This window comes from Chiloscyllium plagiosum, unplaced genomic scaffold (genome assembly GCF_037043375.1).
Source record: "Chiloscyllium plagiosum isolate Xiang-an unplaced genomic scaffold, Cpla_swu_hap1 HiC_scaffold_15, whole genome shotgun sequence".
NCBI classification, from domain to species: Eukaryota; Metazoa; Chordata; class Chondrichthyes; order Orectolobiformes; family Hemiscylliidae; genus Chiloscyllium; species Chiloscyllium plagiosum.
Window position 1 is genome coordinate 22,504,578 of NW_028270153.1, and position 26,187 is coordinate 22,530,764.

A 26,187-nucleotide genomic window follows, 5' to 3' on the forward strand; every position below is an offset into this window, starting at 1 on the left:
GGAGCTATGAACCTGCACTCCAAGGTCTCTTTGTTTAGCAACACTCCCCAGGACCTTACCATTAAGTGTATAAGTCCTGTTAAGATTTGCTTTCCCAAAATGCAGCGCCTCACATTTATGTAAATTAAACTCCATCTGCCACTCCTTAGCCATTGGCCCATCTGATCAAGAACCCATTGTAATCTGAGGTAATCTTCTTTGCTGTCCAGTATACCTCTAATTTTGGTATCATCTGCAAACTTGCTAACTATACTTCTTAAGCTCACATCCAAATCATTTATATAAATAACAAAAAAGTAGTGGCCTCAGTACCGATCCTTGTGGCACTCCACTGGTCACAGGGCTCCAGTCTGAAAAACAACCTTCCACCATCACCCTCTGTCTTCTACCTTTGAGCCAGTTCTGTATCCAAATGATGAGTTCTCCCTGTATTCCATGAGATCTAGCCTTGCTAACCAGTCTCCTTTGGGGAACCTTGTCGAATGCCTTACTGAAGTAGATCACATCCACCGCTCTGCCCTCAAGTCCTCTTTGTTACTGCTTCAAAAAGCCTCAATCAAGTTTGTGAGACATGATTTCTCATCACAAAGCCATGTTGACTATCCCTAATCAGTCCTTGCCTTTCCAAATACATATACGCCATGTCCCTTAGGATTCCCTCCAACAACTTGCCCACCACTGATGTCATGCTCACTGGTCTATTGTTCCCTGGCTTGTCCTTACCACCCTTCTTAGTGGTACCATGTTAGCCAACCTCCAGTCTTCCGGCGCCTCACCTATGACTATCAGTGATACAAATATCTCAGCAAAGGGCCCAGCAATCATTTCCCTAGCTTCCCACAGAGTTCTAGGGTACACCTGACCAGCTCCTGGGGATGTATTCACTTTTATGTGTTTCAAGACATCCAGCACTTCCTCCTCTGTAATATGGACATTTTTCAAGATATCACCATCTATTTCCCTACATTCTATACTTTCCATATCCTTTTCCACAGTAAACACTGATGCAAAATATTTGTTTAGTATCTTGCCTAGCTCCTGCGGCTCCACACAAAAGCCACCTTGCTGATCTTTGAGGGGCCCTATTCTCTCCTGAGTTACCCTTTCGTCCTTAATGTATTTGTAAAAACCCTTTGGATTCTGTTTAACTCTATTTGCTAAAGCTAACTCATATCTCCTTTTTGCCCTCCTGATTTCCCTCTTAAGTATACTCCTACTGCCTTTTTACTCTTCTAAGGATTCATTCGATCTATCTTGTCCATACCTGACATATGCTTCCTTCTTTTTCTTAACTAAACCCTCAATTTCTTTAGTCATCCAGCATTCCCTATACCTACCAGCCTTTCCTTTCACCCTGACAGGAATATACTTTCTCTGGATTCTTGTTATCTCATTTCTGAAGGCTTCCCTTTTTCCAGCCATCTCTTTACCTGCGAACATCGTCCCCCAATCAGCTTTTGAAAGTTCTTGCCTAATACTGGCAAAATTAGCCTTCCTCAAATTTAGAACTTTGACTTTTAGATCTGATCTATCCTTTTCCATCACTATTTTAAAATTAATAGAATTATGGTCACTGGCCTCAAAGTGCTCCTCCACTGACACTTCACTAACCTGCCCTGCCTTATTTCCCAAGAGTAAGTCAAGTTTTGCACCTTCTTTAGTAGGTACATCCACATACTGAATCAGAAAATTGTCTTGTACGCATTCAACAAATTGCTCTCCACCTAAACCCTTAACACTACGGCAGTCCCAGTCTATGTTTGGAAAGTTAAACTGCCCTACCATAACCACCCTATTATTCTTACAGATAGCTAGGATCTCCTTCCAAACTTCTTTCTCAATTTCCCTCTGACTATGAAGGGGTCTAAAATACAATCCCAATAAGGCGATCATCACTTTCTTATTTCTCAGTTCCATCCAAGTAACTTCCCTGGGTGTACTTTCGGGAATATCCTCCCTCAGTACAGCTGTAATGCTATCCCTTATCAAAAATGCTACTCCCCTTCTTCTCTTGTCTCTCTTTCTATCCTTCCTATAGCATTTGTATCCTGGAACATTAAGTTGCCAGTCCTGTCCATCCCTCAGCTACATTTCTGTAACTGTTATGATATCCCAGTCCCTTGTTTCTAACCATGCCTTGAGTTCATCTGCCTTCCCTGTTAGGCCTCTTGCATTGAATTAAATACAGTTTCATTTATCAGTCCTACCTTGTTCTCTGCTTTGTCCCTGCCTGCTCTGACTGTTTGACTCACTTCTTTTCTCAACTGTACCTATCTCAGATTGAGCTCTTTCCTTCCACCCCCCAACTCCCCCCACCTTACTAGTTTAAATCTTTCTGAGCAGCTCTAGCAAATTTCCCTGCCAGTATATTAGTTCCCTTCCAATTCAGGTGCAATCCATCCTTTTGTACAGGCCACTTCTACCCCAGAAGAGATTGCAATGATCCAGAAATGTGAATCCTACTCCCATATGCCAGCTCCTCAGCTATGTATTCTATCCTCTATTCTCTATGCTCTCTCCTCCTATTCCTACTCTCACTGGCTTGCAGCACCGTGAGTAATCCAGACATTATACTCTCGAGGATCTCCTTTTTAAATTCCTGCCTAACTCTCTATATATTCTCTTCAGAATCTCATCCTTTTCCCTTCCTATGTCATTGGTTCCAATGTATGTAATGACCTCCTGCTGCTCCCTCTCCCACTTGAGAACATTCTGCACCCTCTGTGAGACATCCTTGATCCTGGCACCAGGGAGGCAACGCAGCATTCTGACTTTTCACTGCTGGCCACAGAAACGTCTGCCGGTGTCTTTGACTAGAGAGTCCCCTACCACAATCGATTGCTTGGAACCTGATGTACCCCTCATTGCATGAGAGCCAGTCTCGATGCAAGAAACTTGGCAGTTCTTGCTACATTCCCCTGAGAATCCATCACCCCTACATTTTCCAAAACAGCGTATTTGTTTGAAATGGGGATAGCCACAGAAGACTCCCGCCCTACCTGTCTACCTCTCGTACTTTGCCTGGAGTTAACTTTATCTGAGAGTTTCCCCCTTTCCTAGAACTGCCATCCATTGCATCCCCTTGCTCTTGTAAATTCCTCATTGCCTCAAACCATCTCTCCAACTGATCCATTCGACCTGATAAGATTCGCAACCAATGGCATTTATTGCAGATATAATCCTCAGTAACCCGCAAACTCTCCCTAAACTCCCATATCCGACAAGAAAAGCATACCACTCTACTAAAGGCCATTTTGCTTTCTCCAGTCTACAGACCCAGAAAATAGCACCGTCTTTTTTCCCTACAAAACACTGCTCCAGGCTATCTTTCTACAAGGCTTATATTTTAAAGTGTAATCAAGAGACATATCTCAATAAAACATATAGTTAAGAAAGGACCCACTCGACTCACTACTGCAGACTCCGCAAGGCCACACTTAAAACTATTCACTTGTCTGTTTCTGTGCTGTGACCTTTTCCAAAACGGTTCCTCCAAGATCAGTTGTGAATTTCACTGTTTGTTAATTTTCCCAGGTGCACTCCGATGTCCAGCGATACATGAATTCAAACAGAAAAGGCAGTAACAGCAGTTCACTGCTGTGTCAGTTAGCAATGTGGGTTTCTTTCTCTGTCTCTCTATCTCTCTCTCTCTCTCTCACTGTCTCCTGTACTGACCTCACCATGTCCTGCCTTTGTCTGTTTCTCTCCCTGTTAAAAGTGCTGCTGTTTTGACTTTTTTTTTCTCCAAAGTTCCAAAACAATGCAATAGCATATAAAACAGTAATTGCTGCTCCTGGAATTTGAGGAAATCACCTCCAACACCTAAAATACCTCAAAAAAAAGAGCAGCCTGTTACAGACAGAAATTTTTCCCATCCTCCGTCCTGGATTACCCAGAATTCTTTGTGCCTATTTGCCCTATAGTGTTGAATGCAGTCTTTGCATGGAATCGTGTAAATTACGGATGTCTTGCACATGATGTGTACAGGGTATTTTAGTTTTCTGAGCGTGGCTATCGGTTTATGGGTTGTCATGAATTCCAGTGGCCGAAGAAGTCTGGCTGTCGTTTCCGAGACATTTTTTATGTAAGGTAGCATGGCTAGTGAGTTAGGTCATCAACTTCACCAACACATTCCACCCCAACCTTAAATTAACCTGCACCATCTCTGACACCTCCCTCCCCTTCCTAGACATTTCCATCTGCTTCCACGAGGACTGACTCAACATTGACATTTTCTACAAGCTCACCGACTCCCACAGCTACCAGAGTTACACCTGCTCCCACCCTACATCCTGCAAAAATGCTATCCTGTGTTCCCAATTCCTCCGTCTCCACTGCATCTGCTCCCAGGAGGACCAGTTCCACCACAGAACACAGCAGATGGCCTCCTTCTTTAAAGAACAAAATTTCCCCACGCACGTGGTTGAAGATGCCCTCCAATACATCTCATCCACATCCCGCACATCCGCCCTCGAACCTCACCCCTCCAACCGCAACAAGGACAGAACCCCTCCGGTCCTCACCTTCCACCCCACCAACCTCCGCATAAATCGTATCATCCGCCAACATTTCCGCGACCTTCAAACAGGCCCCCATCACCAGGGATATATTTCCCTCCCCGCCCCTATCCACTTTCAGCAAAGACCATTCCCTCCGCGACTACCTGGTCAGGTCCATGCCCCCGAACAACCCACTCTCCCTTTCTGGCATCTTCCCCTGACACTGCAGGAATCACAAAACCTGCGCTCACACCTCCCCCCCTTACCTCCTACAAGGCCCCAAAGGAGTCTTCCACATCAATCAAAATTTCACCTGCACTTCCAGACATGTCATTTATTGTATCTGTTGCTCCCAATGCTGTCTCCTTTACATTGGGGAGACTGGATGCCTTCTTGCAGAGCACTCTGGCCTAAAACATCGATTTTCCTGCTTCTCCGATGCTACTTGACCTGCTGTGCTTTTCCAGCAACACACTTCTAACTTTGGTTAACTGCAGAACAGATACCTTTAAACACTGACATTGACCCATAGGTATATGAACCCCCAATTATCTCCTTAATCCCCAATACCACCTTGCACCTAAAATCATGAACTACCTCAGTAAAGTGATTGGCTGCCCCCAATCACCAGAGCACCCTCCATTCAACCCAACTACTCCTTCCAGCTTGAGATCCCTTGACCTTACCTATATATCACAATAAATACACAGCTACACCCCAACCATGTGCTATCTATCCCTCCAGAACATGTTAACGTGCCCCACTCTGATGACCTAGCTGCCATCCTGATCTACCTATTTCTCCCAACCCACCTCTTCTCGTGACAAGCCAATGGTCCCAAAATGTCAAATCTTTCCTGACCGCCGACAAAAACAGTCTACATCCACTTGCCTATAGCTCTATGACAAGATGTGACAAACTCCCAATTCGACTACTCCCCCTGATCTGACCTGGTTACCTCCTAACTCACCCACTCACTCATTCACCACTGATTCTACCCATTCACTTGACTCACTTACCCATTCATTCACTTACCTATCTTACCCTTCTACCCATATCACCCACTAACCTAACTCATCTACCTGGAGAAAGTGAGGTCTGCAGATGCTGGAGATCAGAGATGGAAATGTGTTGCTGGAAAATCGCAGCAGGTCAGGCAGCATCTAGGGAACAGGAGAATCGACGTTTCGGGCATTAGCCCTTCTTCAGGAATGAGGAAAGTTGGTCCAGCAGGCTAAGATAAAAGATAGGGAGGAGGGACTTGGGGGAGGGGCGTCGGAAATGTGATAGGTGGAAAGAGGTCAAGGTGAGGGTGATAGGTCAGACTGGGGTGGGGGCGGAGAGGTCGGGAAGAAGATTGCAGGTTAGGAAGGCGGTGCTGAATTTGATGGATTTGACTGAGACAGGCTGGGGGGAGGGGAAATGAGGAAACTGGTGAAATCCGAGTTCATCCCTTGTGGTTGGAGGGTTCCTAGCCGGAAGATGAGGCGTTCTTCCTCCAACCGTCGTTTCGCTGTGGTCTGACGATGGAGGAGTCCAAAGACCTGCATATCCTTGGTGGAGTGGGAGGGGGAATTGAAATGTTGAGCTACAGGGTGGTTGGGTTGGTTGGTCCGGGTGTCCCAGAGGTGTTCCCTGAAACGCTCCGCAAGTAGGCGGCCCGTCTCCCCAATATAGAGGAGGCCACATCGGGTGCAAAGGATGCAATAGATGATATGTGTGGAGGTACAGGTGAATCTGTGGCGGATATGGAAGTTTCCTTTGGGGCCTTGGAGGGAGGTGAGGGGGGAGGTGTGGGCGCAAGTCTTGCACCTCCTGCGGTTGCAGGGGAAGGTGCCGGGAGTGGAGGTTGGGTTTGTGGGGGGTGTGGATCTGACGAGGGAGTCACGGAGGGAGTGGTCTTTACGGAATGCTGATAGGGGAGGGGAGGGAAATATATCCTTGGTGGTGGGGTCCGTTTGGAGGTGGCGGAAATGGCGACGGATGATGCGCTGTACATGGAGGTCCGTGTTGATACGGTCGCCTGAGATAGAAATAGAAAGGTCGAGGAAGGGGATGGAGGAATCTGAGACCTTTCTATTGACAGTCTCAGATTCCTCCCTCCCCTTCCTCGACCTTTCTATTTCTATCTCAGGCGACCGAATCAACACGGACATCTACCACAAACCAACCGACTCCCACAGCTACCTGGACTACACCTCCTCCCATCCTGCCCCCTGTAAAAACGCCATCCCATTCTCCCAACTCCTTCGACTCCGCCGCATCTGCTCCCAGGAGGACCAGTTCCAAAAACGCACATCCCAGATGGCCTCCTTCTTCAAGGACCGCAATTTCCCCCCCGACGTGGTCGACGATGCCCTCCACCGCATCTCTTCCACTTCCCGATCCTCCGCCCTTGAACCCCGCCCCTCCAACCGCCACCAGGACAGAACCCCACTGGTCCTAACCTACCACCCCACTAACCTCCATGTACAGCGCATCATCCGCCGCCATTTCCGCCACCTCCAAACGGACCCCACCACCAAGGATATATTTCCCTCCCCTCCCCTATCAGCATTCCGTAAAGACCACTCCCTCCGTGACTCCCTCGTCAGATCCACACCCCCCACAAACCCAACCTCCACTCCTGGCACCTTCCCCTGCAACCGCAGGAGGTGCAAGACTTGCGCCCACACCTCCCCCCTCACCTCCCTCCAAGGCCCCAAAGGAAACTTCCATATCCGCCACAGATTCACCTGTACCTCCACACATATCATCTATTGCATCCTTTGCACCCGATGTGGCCTCCTCTATATTGGGGAGACGGGCCGCCTACTTGCGGAGCGTTTCAGGGAACACCTCTGGGACACCCGGACCAACCAACCCAACCACCCTGTAGCTCAACATTTCAATTCCCCCTCCCACTCCACCAAGGATATGCAGGTCTTTGGACTCCTCCATCGTCAGACCACAGCGAAACGACGGTTGGAGGAAGAACGCCTCATCTTCCGGCTAGGAACCCTCCAACCACAAGGGATGAACTCGGATTTCACCAGTTTCCTCATTTCCCCTCCCCCCAGCCTGTCTCAGTCAAATCCATCAAATTCAGCACCGCCTTCCTAACCTGCAATCTTCTTCCCGACCTCTCTGCCCCCACCCCAGTCTGACTTATCACCCTCACCTTGACCTCTTTCCACCTATCACATTTCCGACGCCCCTCCCCCAAGTCCCTCCTCCCTATCTTTTATCTTAGCCTGCTGGACCAACTTTCCTCATTCCTGAAGAAGGGCTAATGCCCGAAACGTCGATTCTCCTGTTCCCTAGATGCTGCCTGACCTGCTGCGCTTTTCCAGCAACACATTTCCATAACCCATCTACCTACCCATCCTACCCATCTGCTCATTCATCCACTCACTCTACCATTTGCAAATAAAATAAGTTGGACATTTAAACTTACCATACAGCAGTTAGTGCCAATAAAAAAATGTATTTGCTTTGCAGCACCTCCCCCACCCTGCTCCGCTCCATAACTCTGCTCCCATTGAATGGAGGTCTCCAAGATCTGCTGTGCTTCATGTTTTTGGAAAAGTCAGCCTCAGAAGGCCCCAGAACAAATACAAACGACAATTCTTTAAGCGGAGTGGAAATCCAATGATATTCATTACTCCTTAGCTGATCCAGGCCATTATCTTTGATTTTCAGGAATCTCTTTATGCTGTATTAATTCACTAATTACCAGATCATTCTGTGTTGTATTTATTTGAAGTATATTCAGATAACATCTTAATGAGTAAGATTTATCAACGTGCGCTCAGTGGATTTGTTTTACTGAGGAAAGCTACAACACTGGTGTTTACAATAAATCTATACCATGTCATTCTGAACTTCCTCCACTATTAATAACATTGTTTCCCACTTACTGGCAGAGAGCATCTATAACTGGCAAATTCCTGCACGTTTAGCAAGATATTTTTAGTGTGTATTGTCTATAGTCCGCCAACATTTCTTCATAGATCCTGTGAAATTTAATTAATCTTTGACCCTTTTCTTCTCTTTAAGCTACCAAATTAATCATATCCTTTAGCACAGAATAATTCATGCATGGCTTGTTTTTATCCATGTACAGTTATTCTGCTATTCAGTTTCAATTGGTCTATTGGAAGGGATTTTTTTTTCCCAGTTCTGGACAGATTTCCATTTTAATCAGTAGGTAAGTTGTAAGACTCCTAATTGATAAAAAAAATCAGCAACTTCCGTTGTATTGACCTCGACTGGGCTAAATAAAAGTGTTGTAAAGTCATATGGTCTTAAATGTTTCTGCTAATGCATTAATGTAAACGTGACAGTAAATGCAATGTGTCATTTCATGCTGATAGTGCCTCAGAAGTGCTTTTACAAAAGTCACTTTATTCATGAAGATCACAAGCATTAGTACGGAGGAGGGAAGTTATTTACTCCATCTGGCTTATCTGTCCATGGAAAGCCCGAGCTGCCTCTTGAATGATTCCAGAATTGTTACCTTGACTCCTCCACTCAGGAGATTACTTCAGATATTGAGTTCTCTGTGTAAAGAATTCCAACCTGACATGAATTCAAGCGATTTGTTGATTTTAGTTACGAAGTTTAGACTAGATTTGTAACAAGGTAAAATTCATCTTCAAGTCAGACTTTGCTGGTTAATTAGTCATTGCCATTTTAAAAAATTAATTCTCAAAATGGTTTTGATATAAGTATACAAATACTCTTATGATTATTCAACGTTCACTTGTTGTAGTTACATGTTGCTATAGTCGCATATATAAATGACAATTCCCTGACCTGCAATTCTTCTTCAGTTTTGTTAGCATTTTTAAAACTGTTTATCTGAATTAGGATGATTGATTTCAGATTGTGACATGTTGCAACAGTGCACTTGAGTGATTTGCAAAGGTATAATTAGCAGTGCAATTACTTTCAGCAGCCTACAACACTAACTCAAACTAGAAATTAACTACATTACAATCATTGTAAGTTGTGTGTTCATTGAAATGGTGTTGTCTTGCTATTAGAAGGAGAAAAGATGGGGAATAAATAGAAGGCCATCATTTTATATATAGCAAAGAACATAAAGTTGAAATACTCTACAGAAAGCAGATAGGGTGTCAGGTGGACATATTTGAAGGTAAAGCGCAGCATTTGAAAAGAGCTGGGTGTATTCAGTGTAGCAGCATCGGAAAGTTATTCTCCTCCCACCTGCCCTCTCAATCAGCTCAGATACTAAAACCTTGGTGGGAACATTAGCCTTGGAAAGTGTGGGATCACAATCTGATGATCCCCTTACTATGACATGCTGCATCTGGCCAAGGGAAAAATGCCGCTTCCAATGGACAGCTGGTGACGAAGCAACTACTCAGTCCCGGGCAAGAGAGGACCCTGTAATGTTAGCTCTCAGGGACTGCTTTGACACACCTTCCATACCCATGACCATTACTGCCTTGAAGAACAAGGGCAACAGTTGCTCAGGAACATCATCAACTACATGATCCCCTCCAAGTCACACACTATTCTGAGTCAATAGATGTGAAGCTGGAAAAGCGAAGCAGGTCAGACAGCATCCGAGGAGCAGGAAATTCAATGTTTTGGGCCGAAACCCTTTGTCAAGGCTAGGGAGTGGGAGGGAGCCCAGAAATATATAGAGGGAGGTGGGTGGGGCTGGGGGAAGGTTAGGTGGGATGGTGATAGGTGGATGCAGGTAGGGGTTATTGTGATTGGTCAGTGGGAAGTTTGGAGTGGGTAGATGGTTAGGAAGATGGACAGGTTAGGTCAAGTGGGGGGGGTTCTGCGAGGAGAGGGGTGGACTGGACATAGGATAAGGCTGGGAGTAGAGGGATTTTTGAAGCTGGCAAAGTTAATATTGAGGCCATCGGGCTGTAAGCTCCCTAGGCAGAATATCTGCTGTTGTTCCTCCAGTTTCTGTTTGGCCACACTCTGACAGTGGATGGCAATCTGAAGGTCCAGTCGGTTGATGCCTGCAGAGTGCAGATGCTTCACGAACCAGGCCCCGAGTCCGCATTTGGTCTCCCGGATATCCAGGAGACCACACCGGAAGCAATAGATACAATAGGTGAGGTTGAATGATGTGCATGTGAATCTTAGTCGGATCTGGAAGGATTGTTTAGGGCCTTGAAAGGAGGTGATGGGGGAGGTGTAGGGGCAGGTGTTGAACCTCTTGCAGTTGTAGGGAAAGGTACCGGATGTAGTGGAGAAGTTAGTAGGGAGTGTAGAGTTGACAATGCAGTTGTGGAGTGAATGGTCCCTGCAGAAAGCAGACAGAAGTGGAGAGGGAAATATTTTTTGGTGGCGGGATCTAATTGTAGGTGGCGGAAATGTTGGATAATGTGTCGGATTTGGAGGTTGGTGCAGTGGTATGCACTCATATTCTCCAATCTATTGGCAAATAATGTAGTTCAACAGCAGCATCCTCTCCCAAGTCAACACACACAGCATTAAAGCAATAAGCATTCAAAACCAGCTATGCTGAACTAGGCAGGACTTTCATAAATCTAACCAAATATACCAAAGCAAATACTCTGTGGGGAAATCTATTGCAGCAGGATGACAGCAGAACCACATTAGAGATCTTCAAACTATCCTTGAAGAGCTCAAATATCACCATCAACTCTTTGGCATCCCTGGCTTGTGACCAAACAAAAATGGAGGTGGTTCAATCAGGAAGGCACTAACCACATTGAAAGATTGACTGGGACCACTCAGAGATGAAGCTGAGGCAAAGGAGACCACTCAAGCCTCCTAACAATTCATCTATTGAATCCTCTAAACATAATCTGCTGCCTCCCACCCCACCGCCCCCACCCCCCCAACCCCCACCAAAGTCTGTTGATCACACATCAGCCATCTCAGAATGCAAAGAACTTGAATGGAAGCAAATAATCTTAAATTTAGAGGGACTTTCTATCAGAGGAATATGGATGATGCCATATTTTCCCAGTCTAAATGCATGGGAATGGGTTGGAAATCAACACAGAATTAAATATGGTTTTTTAAACTTTATTTCCATGGAGTATAAACAGGTAAAAAATCCAAAGTTCGTAAGCAACACGAGCTTTTAATCCAAACTCAATAATTCTGACAACTGTTTATGAATATGTGATAATAATAGGTTTCATTTTTCACAATCAGCTGTTAAAGTGACAAGCACAGCACTGACCTCGGAAAACAGGTCCATCTGAATAACCCGATTTCAGGAAATGTTTAAGCTCACCAATTCAATCACAGCCATTACAACTTTCCTTTTGAAATGAGTTAAATAGTTAGCAGCAAATCCTGCAGGAAACAGCAAGGTCTAAAGAGTGCATACAAATTTAGGTGACTTGGAAAGTCTCCCATAAGCTCAAAGGAAGGAGACAATTAATCATTTCAGACAAGTGCGACCTAACAAAAGCTTTTGGATATGATTCTAGTCCAGGCTTTTCATCTCTTTTTTTCAGATTGAGTTGGTAGTGCAAATAATATTAAACGGTAGCAATTTAATATTTCATGGGACTCCTGCCTAACTTCAGAAATTAAATCTTTTGCATGTTTTGCCCTTTCTGCAGAGTGAAGTTCACACATCACTGTTATTATTCAATGGTTGGTTTTGAAAAGTTATTTTTGTTTTGCAATTGTATTAATAAACTTCTACTCTCCCTGCAAATGAAGTCACTTTAATGTCATTGATTCAAGCATGGAGTTACCACTTACATTTTGCACATTTATATTTACCAGGATGCTGCCTGGGCTGGAGCGTCTAAGCTATGTTGAAAGATTTGATAGGCTGAGGTTATTTTTGTGAAGTGGCAAAGGCTGCGAGTAGACTTGATGAAGGTGTGTAAGGTTATGAGTAACATAAACAAGGTGAATAGAAAAGCACTTTGTCTTTTATTGGAAAGGTGATTCACAAGGGGATCCAGACTTAAGGGAAGAGGTAGAAGACTAGGATGAGAGTTGAGGAGAATATTTTTCATGCAAAGGGTGATGGGTGTTTGGAATTCACTACCTGAAATAGTAGTAGACTCAAACATTCTCATAACATTTAAGCCAGCATTTTGATATGCGTTTACATCACCATAACCTCCAGGGCAAAGGGCCAAAAGCTGAAAAATGGGAGTAGTGTTATAGCTTGAATCATAGAGTCATAAAGCACGGAAACAGACCTTTTGGTCTAACTCATCCATGCTGACCAAGTTTCTCAATCTAAACTAGTCCCATTTGCCTGTATTAGGCCCACATCCCTCTAAGTCTTCCCTTTTCATGTTCCTGTCCAAATGTCTTTTAAATGTTGTAACTGTACCTGCATCTACCACTTCCTCAGGCAGTTCATTCCACACACAGACCACCCTCAGGTCCCTTTTAAATCTTTCTCCTATCACCTTACAAATATAGCCTCTAGTTTTGAACATCCTACCCTAGGGAAATGACCTTTGTTATTCACCTTATCTATGCCCCTCACAATTTTATAAATTTCTATAAGGTCACCTCTCAATCTGCAATGCTCCAGTGAAAAAGTCCCAGCCTATCCAACCTCTCCTTCTAACTAAAACCCTTCAGTCTCAGCAACATCCTGGTAAATCTTTTCTGAACCCTCTCCACCCGTATTAACATCATTATTCTTCGATCTTTGTTGACCAGAATGAACACTTTGGGTAAATGACCTCCTCTATCCTGTAAATATGAGAGTCCATGAGTTCATTTAGCAGTCACTATATTTTAAAGGCAACTCATTTGGTATTTGTTTGTGCTATGATAGGATGCTATCTAAATAAGTTAATAGAAATCTGTTTTATGATCCGCATGGCTCTTCAGGGAGTTTATGGATGGCTGATTATTGCAGATGTGGCTAATGTGATGAAGGGCTTTCACCCAAAACATTGATTTTCCTGCTGTTCGGATGCTGCCTGACCTGCTGTGTTTTTCCGACACTACTCTAATCTTGACTCTAATCTCCAGCATCTGCTTTCGTCTAATGTGATATACAGTCTGTTGTGAAACTAGTAAGATGTAAGCAATTAAAATTGACTTAAATGCAACATTTCTTACAAAGAAGGAATGTTTCATTTCATTTCATGAAATGAAGCTGCAGAGTGGATGGAATTTCCCTAGCATCTTAATGATTGGGCAATTGTGATAAATTTGGGAGAGTATGGTGAGATTAAAAAAAATGAGATTCTCAATATCAAGACATAAAAGGTCAGCTTTTCCCCTTGATGTTACAATGGCGGAATGATAACATCCACTAGTAAGCAACAAGAACAATATTTCAACAGATAGAAATAGAGTTGATGTTTTGAGTGCAATATGACTCTTCCACCAAAAGGAGTGATATTGAACTCAGAATGTTAACCCTGTTTCTCTCTCCATGAAATGCTGCTAAACCTGCCGAGTTCCTCCAGCATTTTCTGATTTTATATTAGAGGATCTATCACTTGCCTAGATACTTTCATAGACTTTCTCCACACAGCCTCCCCACACAGCATTTAGTTGCAAGGGAGCAGCCTCTCCAGACTTCAGCTCCTCGGTTCTCAGGATGAAGCCACAGACGTCTCAGAGGATGCATCAGCAGTGTTTTACCCTGTGACTCCAGCAGCTCATATACTTTCTCCTCAGTGGGTATTGGGTCCAGATTAGACCCATTAGCACATTCCAGAGGGCACATCACTGCTGAATCTCCACAGCCAAGGAAGAAATGCCCAATGGCTCTGGCACTCAGAGGGCTGCCAGGGACCATGCACTGATTCAGTCCCAGGCGGAAGAGGACCTCATTGACACATCCACAAGTAACTTCATACAATTGCATGCACAGCCGCAGGAGCAGGAGGCAGATTTCTCAGAGACTCTTGAAAAACTGTTCCAGTGTTTGGAGGAGTCCACCAATACTATCAGTATTGTGTTGGCTCTGGCAGTCTCCAAGGACTGGTGACCTGCTGCCATTGAGTCCCAGGTCCAATGTAATTCTCCGTAACTACTGGAAATGCATATAGCTCTACACTCCACCACCATAAACATTGGTGCTCATCATCAGTTACAAGGTTGCCTATGCATAAGGGGTATTATCTTCAATTCAACAGGCACCAGCTGGAGGAGAACCCACCAAAAAGATCAACCAGAAGTCTCCTCTTTGGACACTTCAAATGCGCCAGTGTCCTTCACCTACACTCTGCCTATGACAGTTAACTCCGTGGAAATCGCGGACAAGAAAAGTGAGTCTGCGCTTGGACAGGGCACTCTCAGCATGTCTGGTTCCTCAAGCCACAAATATCCTCGGGGCCATTGGCTCAAACCTCCAAGATCAGCAGGCTTCACTATAGAACAGTTTCCCTCAACCTTACCTGGGGACCCCAGCACTGCACCAAATGTAGTGGGAGGACAAGACAAAAGAAACATTTTGATGGCATATGGGTGACACTTCATGTTAAATAGAATATCAAGTGACAGGAGCTGTCCTTCCTTATCACCAGACAATGTTAGAACCCTACTTGAAGGAATTCCTGTCTTTCCTTGGCACTCATTGGAACGTAAACAAAAGAAAAAAATGGTTAAGTCTAAAATTGGGCCCTTGAAGACAGAAATGGGTGAATTTATTACAGGGAACAAAGAAATGGCAGAAGAATTGAATTGGTACTTTAGATCTGTCTTCACTGGGGAAGACACGAGCAATCTCCCAGATGTAATAGTGGCTGAAGGACCTGAACTGAAGGGAATTTATATTTGGCAGGAAATGGTGTTGGAGAGACTGTTAGGTCTGAAGGCTGATAAGTCCCCGGGACCTGATGGTCTACATCCCAGGGTACTGAAGGAGGTGGCTCCAGAAATCGTGGATGCGTTGGTGATCATTTTCCAATGTTCTATAGATTCAGGATCAGTTCCTGTGGATTGGAGAGTGGCTAATGTTGTCCCACTTTTTAAGAAAGGAGGGAGAGAGAAAACAGAGAATTATAGACCAATTAGTCTGACCTCAGTGCTTGAAAAAATGCTGGAGTCAATTATAAAGGACGAAATTACAACACATCTGGATAGCAGTAACAGGATAGGTCAGAGTCAGCATGGATTTTTGAAGGGGAAATCATGCTTGACTAATCTTCTGGAATTTTTTGAGGATGTAATTCTGAAGATGGACAAGGGAGATCCAATGGATGTAGTATACCTGGACTTTCAGAAAGCCTTTGATAATGTCCCAAATAGGAGGTTAGTGAGCAAAATCAGGGCACATGGTATTAGGGGCAAAATACTGACATGGATTGAAAATTGGTTGACTGAGAGGAAACAAAGAGTAGTGATAAACGGCTCCCTTTCGGAATGGCAGGCGGTGACCAGTGGTGTGCCAGAGGGATCAGTGCTGGGACCTCAGTTTTTTACATGATTTGGAGATGCCGGTGTTGGACTGGGGTGTACAAAGTTAAAAATCACACAACACCAGGTTATAGTCCAACAGGTTTAATTGGAAGCACACTAGCTTTCGGAGCGACGCTCCTTCATCAGGTGATTGATCACCTGATGAAGGAGCGTCGCTCCGAAAGCTAGTGTGCTTCCAATTAAACCTGTTGGACTATAACCTGGTGTTGTGTGATTTTTAACTCAGTTTTTTACAATGTACATTAATGATATAGATGAAGGTATTAAAAGTATTATTAGCAAATTTCCTGATGACACAAAGCTGGGTGGCAGGGTGAAATGTGATGAGGATGTTAGGAGAATACAGGGTGAACTGGACAGGCTAGGTGAGTGGGCAGATGCATGGCAGATGCAGTTTAATGTGGATAAATGTGTGATTATCCACTTTGGTGACAAGAACAGGAGGCAGATTACTACCTAAATGGAGTCAAGTTAGGTAAAGGGGCAGTACAAAGAGATCTAGGTGTTCTTGTACATCAGCCAATGAAGGCAAGCATGCAGGTACAGCAGGCAGTGAAGAAGGCTAATAGCATGCTGGCCTTCATAACAAGAGGAATTGAGTATAGAAGCAAAGATGTCTTTCTAGCAGCTGTACAGGGCCCTGGTGAGACCACACCTGGAATATTGTGCGCAGTTTTGGTCTTCAAATTTGAGGAAAGACATTCTGGCTATTGAGGGAGTGCAGCGTAGGTTCAAGAGGTCAATTCCTGGAATGGCGGGACTATCTTACGCTGAAAGATTGGAGCAACTGGGCTTGTATACACTTGAGTTTAAAAGGATCTGATTGAGACGTATAAGATTATTAAAGGATTGGACACTCTGGAGGCAGGAAGCATGTTTCTGCTGATGGGTGAGTCCCGAACTAGAGGATACAGTTTAAAAATAAGGGGTAGGCCACTTAGAACAGAGTTGAGGAGAAACCTTTTCACCCAGAGAGTGGTGGGTGTATGGAATGTTCTGCCCCAGAAGGCTGTGGAGGCCAAGTCTCTGGATATTTTCAAGAAAGAGTTGGATAGAGCTCTTTAAGATAGTGGAATAAAGGGTTATGGGGATAAGGCAGGAACAGGATACTGATTGAGAATGATCAGCCATGATCATAATGAATGGTGGTGCTGGCTCGAAGGGCAGAATAGCCTACTCTTGCACCTATTGTCTATTGTCTATTGTCTATTGTAACATGCCATTCTTGATTGTGGGAATGACTGATAACAGGAATCTTTCAAACGGTTGTTAACATTAATTTTTATTAATGAACTCAAGAAGCAAAGAAAAAACAAACAAGAAATAATTGCTGCTTTTGTTTTTGGGCCTAAATAGGTGCTCTTACCTTTGGAGTGGTAACAACTCCACAACCCTTGGAAAATGCCTTCACATCCCCAATTCAGATTACTTGGAAGTGGGTGTCAATAAAGTCTGAACTGGCTTGTTTCACCTGATACTGCAATACTCCGTATTGGTGAAGGAGATATTCCTGCCGCCCAAAGGCCTAGGAAAGCTGTTGCTTCTCTCCCAGATCTTTTATTACATTCATCACGTCTATTCTTTGCCAGTTGTAAAGAGCATAGCATGTCATGATTGCTGGCTTTCTGTGTCTGGTGTGGACTGTAGGGATCTGGACCAATTCAAACATCTAAACATCATCTTTAGGAGGCCTATTGTCTGTGTCATGATAACTTGGGTGGAATATCGGACTGCGTTGTATCAACACTTGGCCTCAGTTGGGAAGTTACAGAGACTGTGTAAAAACGGATTTAAAGGAAGGGAGAGGGTCGGATATATTGTATGGAAAAAGCTTCAAGGTGGAAAACCAGAGCTGAAGACACAGCTGAAAATGATACAGCTGTTAAACTCTGGGATCAGCAAAAGAGATGGGACAAGTACATATCGATACATCATGATTGCCAGTGTAATTAAATATTTTCATGGAGTTTTCATTATGTGACTTGCTCCCAAGTTCCAGCTGTTAATCGGCCAACTCATCCATCCTTGTGCTGCACAGCCTTCCTACACTAATTGGAAAGCAAAAAGATTCATTAACTAATTCAAATGCTTGATTGTCAGCTAAATATTCATTCAGAATAATCAGTTTTAATATATTTTCAATACTACAGTTGATACAGAGAAATATTTTTAAAAATTACAAAACAGCCAATTTTTTTTATTGTGCTGCTGACTTTTGTGCAATGTTGCATACAGCAATGTTCTTGAGATTGATTTATCAATTTCTGGAAACTCCAGGCCAATCCTCAAAGGATTGCAACCTTGAGATACTCCAAATGTAATAATCCAAGGCACTGAAATAACAAGGTGTGGTTCCACCACATGGAAATCATTCAAAGAGATTGGTTTTCTTTATAATCTATTGTTGAGTCCATACCTGCAAAACACAAAAACCTTGTTCACCATTATGTCTGACAGTGTTTTTAGACAACATTTATTAAATAATTCTGACTATGCTAAGAATTAGACCAGAAGCCAGTTTAAGATTATCACTTAAGCTCAGAGCGTCATTCATTTGTGTGTACTAGAAGTTGCATTTATTTACACACAGGCCTTGTTATTGCACACATTGCAACTTTTCACAGACTAAAGGATGATGGAGACAGTCAAACCTCCATGCCAATACTTTGACCTAACAGAGTCCACCAGCCTGGTTTGAATTTAGTGCAGCATATAGTCATGTCGAGAATGCTGTTTTAATTAGAGAGCCGACTCTCCCAAAATGGGTATAATTCTAACAGAAAAAGATTGGGAGTTGTGCTTGTAGGATTTTTTTCAATAATTCAGTGCTAAGGGATCATTCACAGGTATTGTTGGGAAATATTGTGATTTTTCATCTCGTGAGGTCCATACCTGGCTGGAAAGAATAGTTCCAGACAAAATGTTAGATTAGATTAGATTCCCTACAGTGTGGAAACAGGCCCTTCAGCCTAACAAGTCCACACCGACCCTCCGAAGAGTAACCCACCCAGACACATTTCCCTCTAACTAATGCACCTAACACTATGGGCAATTTAGCATGCAATGCACCTAACACTATGGGCAATTTAGCATGCAATTCACCTGACCTGCACATCTTTGGACTGTGGGAGGAAACCGGAGCACCCGAAGGAAACCCACACAGACGCAGAGAGAATGTGCAAACTCCACACAGACAGTCGCTCGAGGCTGGAATCGAACCTGGGACCTTGGTGCAGTAAGGCTGCAGTGCTAACTGCTGAGCCACCGTGGTGTTCTTTCACCGTTGTCACATAAATATAATCACATCAATGTCATTTCTACAATGGTCGAAGAGAAATACTTAAAATGGCATTAAAATATTCAATAAGAATGGAGCTTTCTGAACATATTGTTAGTTTTGAATGAATGTGATATAAATAATTCTGAATAAATAAATAACACAAAGCTTTTATTCAAAGGTTATACAAATAACGAAGTATAAAAATAATTAAGAAGTAAAATTCTGTCACGATCTGACAAAAAAAGCTCCTTGTTCAGGCTGACAATACTAGCTGAGGGAGAGGTAGTAACCCCACCTTTTCAGAATCTCCCACACTCAATGAAGTTCCACTCCCACTCTCTCAAATTCCACCCAAAAACTACTCACGAACATTTTGTCAGCAATTAAACCTTGTGCTTAAATTTTCCCAATTAGCAGCCCCGCCTGGCAGTGATGCCCATGGGGACTGGCTAATACAATGACTTGTAAAGAGCAGCCGTAGAGATGCCAGTGCAACCCAATAAAAAAACAGGCTGATTTATTACTACCACCCATCGCCCTTGCCCATACGAGCGTGCAACTAATGTAACGCAATGTGGAAAACCTGAAGGGATTTTCAAACACTTTGTCACAAGTGGCTGAGTGTGCCTTGAAAACGACAGATTAAAGTGACTACAATTGATCACTTGCATAAATAAATAACTGCAATTAAAAGGGTCTTCTGCTGTATTTTCAGTTTGAATAACTTTCTGTTGTTTTTCTTCTCAAAAGTAAATGCAATGAATACAGCTTGGATACATGCTTGCGTTGTTTCCTCTTAATTGTTTTGAGTATTGCTTCTTGGCTGTGAGAGAATGTTCAAAGTAGCTGAATAGCAAAATAAACAAAGACACAGACAGGCCTGTTAAAAGGTCATAAATGCAGTCATATTTTGTCACTGCAACATTCACATTGATCAGTACTGTGATTTAAAAAAAAATCAGGAATCAATTGTCAAAGGTTTGAATGCCTTTATTCATGAGTCCAGAGGAGTAACCAAATTTGGCAAAGTTGTTTATGATGAGCTCTTTTCAAGTCACAAGGGCTTTAAATAATCATGTCCTATTTTATCCATGTTTTCAACTTAATGCTTCAAACCAAAAAACTTCTCCTTCCTTCTTTCTTTGTTTTGATGTCCTCTGTTGGTCTTTGTAGGCTTCCCAGTCCCCTGGCTTCCCACCATCCTTCACTGTGTTATACTCTTCCTCTTTTGATTTTGTGCTGGCCCTGACTTCCCTAGTCAGCCATGGTTGCCTCATCTTTCTTGAACCATGCTTCTTTTTCCTCAGGATAAATCTCTGCTGTGTCTCCCGAATTACCCTCAGAAATTCCTGCCATTGCTGTTCCACTATCTTTCCTACTAGGCTCCTCTCCCAGTCAATCTTGACCAGCTCCTCCCTCATGCCTCTGTAGTTGCCTTTATTCAGCTGTAAACCATTCCTTCTGATTCTATTTTCTCCCTCTCAAATTGCAGAGTAAATTCTATCATATTATTGTCACTACCTCCTAAAGGTTCCTTCACCTTAAGCTCCTCTATCAAACCTGCCTCATTGCATATCACTAAATCCAGCATTGCCTGTTCCCTAGTGGGGAACAGGCAATGCTGTTCCGCAACTACACTGGCCCCAACCCCCACCTTTTCCTCCGCTACATCAATGACTGTATCGGCGCCGCCTCGTGCTCCCACGAGGAGGTTGAACAGTTCATCCACTTCACCAACACCTTCCACCCCGACCTCAAATTCACCTGGACAGTCTCAGATTCCTCCCTCCCCTTCCTTGACCTTTCTATTTCTATCTCAGGCGACCGAATCAACACGGACATCTACTACAAACCGACCGACTCCCACAGCTACCTGGACTACACCTCCTCCCACCCTGCCCCCTGTAAAAACGCCATCCCATTCTCCCAATTCCTTCGTCTCCGCCGCATCTGCTCCCAGGAGGAGCAGTTCCAAAAACGTACAACCCAGATGGCCTCCTTCTTCAAGGACCGCAATTTCCCCCCCGACGTGGTTGACAATGCCCTCCACCGCATCTCTTCCACTTCCCGCTCCTCCGCCCTTGAGCCCCGCCCCTCCAACCGCCACCAGGACAGAACCCCACTGGTCCTCACCTACCACCCCACCAATCTCCATGTACAGCGCATCAGTCGCCGTCATTTCCGCCACCTCCAAATGGACCCCACCACCAAGGATATATTTCCCTCCCCTCCCCTATCAGCATTCCGTAAAGACTACTCCCTCCGTGACTCCCTCGTCAGATCCACACCCCCCACCAACCCAACCTCCACTCCTGGCACCTTCCCCTGCAACTGCAGGAGGTGCAAGACTTGCGCCCACACCTCCCCCCTCACCTCCTCCAAGGCCCCAAAGGAAACTTCCATATCCGCCACAGATTCACCTGCACCTCCACACACATCATCTGTTGCATCCTCTGCACCCGATGTGGCCTCCTCTATATTGGGGAGACAGGCCACCTACTTGCGCAGCGTTTCAGAGAACACCTCTGGGACACCCGGACCAACCAACCCAACCACCCTGTGGCTCAACACTTCAACTCCCCCTCCCACTCCACCAAGGATATGCAGGTCTTTGGACTCCTCCATCGCCAGACCACAACAATACGACGGTTGGAGGAAGAGCGCCTCATCTTCCGCCTAGGAACCCTCCAACCACAAGGGATGAACTCGGATTTCACCAGTTTCCTCATTTCCCCTCCCCCCACCTTGTCTCAGTCAAATCCATCGAACTCAGCACCGCCTTCCTAACTTGCAATCTTCTTCCTGACCGCTCCGCCCCCACCCCAGTCTGACCTATCACCCTCACCTTGACCTCTTTCCACCTATCGCATTTCTGACGCCCCTCCCCCAAGTCCCTCCTCCCTACCTTTTATCTTAGCCTGCTGGACAAACTTTCCTCATTCCTGAAGAAGGGCTTATGCCCGAAACGTCGATTCTCCTGTTCCCTGGATGCTGCCTGACCTGCTGCGCTTTTCCAGCCACACATTTTCAGCTCTGATCTCCAGCATCTGCAGACCTCACTTTCTCCTCATGTTCCCTAGTGGGGTCCACCATGAGCTGCTCCACAAAGCCATCTCATTGACATTCCACCAATTCCTTTTCACCACCAACCTGATCTAACCAATCCATCTGCATATTGAAATCCCTCATGATCACTGTAACCTTGCCTTTCTTACACACTTTTTCTGTCTCCTGGTATATCTTGTGGCCCACATCCTGACTATTGTTTGGAAGCCTGTATATTACTCCCATTTTGTTTTCTCTACCTTTGCGATTCCTCAACTCCACCCACACAGATTCGACATTATCTGACATTTCTTGCTATCAATTTAATTCAATTTTTTTGCTCACAATGCATCCTCAACCCCTCTCTCCACCTGCCTGTCTTTTCAATTGGATGTATATCTTTGGATGTTCAGCTCCCAGTCCTGATCCTCTTGCAGCCATGTCTCTGCGATGCTCGACATCGCATACCTGCCAATTTCAATCTGCGCCACAAGCTCACTTACCGTGTTTCATGTACTGCATGCATTCAGACACAACACCTTTAGTGCTGTATTTACCGTCCCTCTTCTCATTGTCACCCCCTTATCCAATGTGCTTGAAGTTAGATTCCTAACCCTTTCCAAACACTTTGTCCTATTTTGGGTTCTGAAGACTTAATAACTTCTACTGACTTCGCCTTTTTTTTATTTCTTTCATCCTTTTCCATGCAGTTGAATCCACTCCCTCACATGTTAACCTGCTGCTTTGTTTCCCCTTGGCCATTATACTTCTTGGAGATTTTATCCTTCCCTCCCGCTGCCTTTCTAGTTTAAAGTTCTGTTGACCACCCTACTGTACAGGAAAGGAGAGGGAATGGCTTCCTGGGTCCCTAAAACATTGCTCTGATTTCTCAGTGGTAATGATGGCAAAACTGTCCTTATTTCACTGAAAACGACAGTCTGGAGCTCACACATGAACAGAAGACCATAGAAGTCCTGAAATTGGTTTCATGATTCCATGCTTCACCAGAAGGTGCACTGTTTAGGTATTTCTCTATCAATTTTCTCCTCCCCCTGCCATCCACCAGACTGGAATTAGTGGATATCAGTACAATTGAAAATAATTTGAGAGTTTCCATTCTTACAATGTTAGCCTTACCCTTGATAAAGCTCCACTTCTTGAATGAGCTGTAACTGGGCTTTTATCATTTTAACTTCATCGTAACCTTTATTCATCTCTGCAAGGATTATCACCTAACCTTCACTTCCTTTAAGAAGCTGGCTCGGGGCTGTCTAGAGGAAGCTGTGAGGGATGGGAGCCTCCAAAGGCAGTTGACATGGCTTAATAGTGAGAAACCTCAATTGTCTTTATTTGATGAGTAAGACCACATCAACCAAATTATGGGGCAAATCCAAAACCAGGAAAGAGATCACTATCAGGCACACCTGGACCTCAGGTTGAAGAGGCAGGGGGGTACAGATTGTTCCACAGCAAGAGCAGATCCAGTACTTGCTGTCTTATCTCCCCAATATATTTCCAAGGCAGATCCCCCTAAGAGTTAAACCAAAGAGGTTTCAACAGAGACTTCCAATGAGATCGATGTCAAAAACCGCAATGACCACTGACATTTGGCACGGAGATCTCATCCAGTGCAATGGCCTTCTCTTTTCATCAAATGTTAAACTAGTTGGCCATCCCACTGAGAGCAGGTAAGAGTGAGATGGGAGATTCTTACAGGAAGAGGCTCAGTCTTATGTAGATTGATAGGGAGTTTTCCTTAAGTGTGCTTGAAATTTGGCCAGTTTGAAGTGTTGTGCCTGACCAAAACAGGAGCAGAGGTGTCAATTGTTACTCTCTGTTTTTCTCGATTAGATTCCTTACAGTATAGAAACAGACCCTTCGGCCCAACAAGTCCACACTGACCCTCTGAAGAGTAACCCACCCAATATTTACCCCTGACTAATGCACCTAACACTATGGGCAATTTAGCACCGCCAATTCACCTAACCTGCACATCTTTGGATCGTGGGAGGAAACCGGAGCAAATCCGCACAGACACGGGGAGAATGTGCAAACTCTGCACAGACAGTCACCCGAGGCGGGAATCGAACCCGGTCCCTGGCACTGTGAGGCAGCAGTGCTAACCACTGAGCCACTGTGCCACCCTAAGAATATGGAACACTTCATGAATATGCGTATCAGCCTTGTGCAGGGGCCATGCTAATCTTCTCTGTATGGTTCTAATTTTAGTATATGCGCTGCCGAAGTGAGCACATATTCTCCTTGAACATCTTGCTGAGGGGTGTGACCTGACTGATTCTTTTCCCTCAGCAGGGTCTCTGCTTTTGGACATTCCCCATCACGGTGACATCAAACTCCCTCCATCTGTCCTCAATCATGCTTTTCAGAGCCCGAAGTTTCTGGTAGGTTGTGTCCCACTTGAAATTCCAGTGGAAGTAATGAAGTTGTGAAGTTGAACGTATGATGAGATATCTGGGCAGCCTTGGAAAACATGGATGCTGATTGCCAATTACGGGGTCAACAGATGGCGTTCAGGTGGCTTTGACTGTGCTCCTCATACAGCCTGTATGAGGCCCAAGCGATGTATTAGCTGGAGGAAATCGGGTTGTTGTTTTATCCACCAGCATCAACACTGTTCTTGAAGTCTCATGCCTGACATCTCCAACTGCCCCACTGACCTCATGAGGAAGAAAATGGAAATCTGTGGACCTGTGTTAATTACTGGACACTCAACACAAAGACTCATAAGAATACTTATCATTTACTTAGAATTGAGGAAGCATTGCAAGCTCTTGAAGGTGCAAACTATTTCTGGAGTCTCAGTTTGGCCCAAAAATTATAATCAGCTTCCCATTGCTGAATGAGATATTGAAAGAATGGCATTCTGAACAGGCATTAGGCAACTTGACAAATCCATGAGCTCTGTGATGCCCTGCTATCTTCATCATGTGGTGGTCAAGGCTTTTAGTGATCTTCATTTCCTGATCCTCTTTATGTGTCTGAACAATATGCTCATCTTTAGCTTGATATTGCAGGAGACCTTTGAAAGACTGAGCACCGTTTTAGTCCACTTGTCACAATTTAACTTGGAAACCAGGCCATGAAAGTGCCATATGCCTGAGCTTGACTTTCATTATTTCATTATTAATGAAGCACTTCATTAATAGTTTCACTGGAGAATGATACTTTTCATGAAATACTTCTTTGATGTCTTTTGATTTCTTGGCAATGTTTCACAAGGGACAGAGTCATTGTGGAATAAATGTCAACTTCATGCAGCAATGTAAAATGAGTGATTCAAGTCAACAATTTACAGCTGATTTTCATTCTGCTAATTTGTCTTAATAGTTATGTGGGACTCAAGATTCCAGTGAGGTTTATAGAACATGGCAGCAAAATGGTATCCACAACCATTCCTTAAAGGTTAGGATTATGTTAAACTTTTAAGTATATTACACTTTGAAGGTATTTCTTCAGTGTACAGTGATTGAACTGGTGCATCTGTGTGTGTGTGTTTGTGTGTACTGTGTTTTGCAGCCTTCATGTATCTTTTGTTATGAAGCTGTGGGTGAACTATACCTTTTAAGAGAATTAAAAGCTAGCAGTGACAGCACCAAGTGTTCTCAATAAGACACAATGTAACATGTACTCCAGTTACTGGAGTAGCTGGTTGCCTGGAAATGACAAAAAGCAGATTCCAATTAGGCCAATCAGTTTAAGGTACTTCCCCAAAAAATACCAATTTCCAGTCAAGTTTGAATTGAGTATATTGACAATCTTAAAAGCCAATGACACAATCCAATGCTCTTGGGTATAAGACTCGTAAAAAATTGAACCATTGGGAGGAGAACTGCCAGTAAGCTGTGAAGCAGAATCCCTAAGAAAAAGAAAGAAAGACAGAGGAAGATCCAAACAGAAGAGCTGTCTGGTTTTGAGATAAGAAGTGTTGTTTTGTAAATCTTAATTGGGAGTTTTATCGGACTAGTATTATAGAAG

The 26,187-nt window shown here is 44.1% G+C and overlaps 1 non-coding gene across 1 annotated transcript; it reads right to left on the reverse strand.

Moving 5' to 3' along the window:
• Positions 1-24,337: 24,337 nt before the first annotated feature.
• On the reverse strand, positions 24,338-24,444 carry LOC122560351 (U6 spliceosomal RNA). Its single transcript, XR_006314720.2, has one exon. It is a non-coding gene; the product is annotated as a U6 spliceosomal RNA (small nuclear RNA).
• Positions 24,445-26,187: the final 1,743 nt, after the last annotated feature.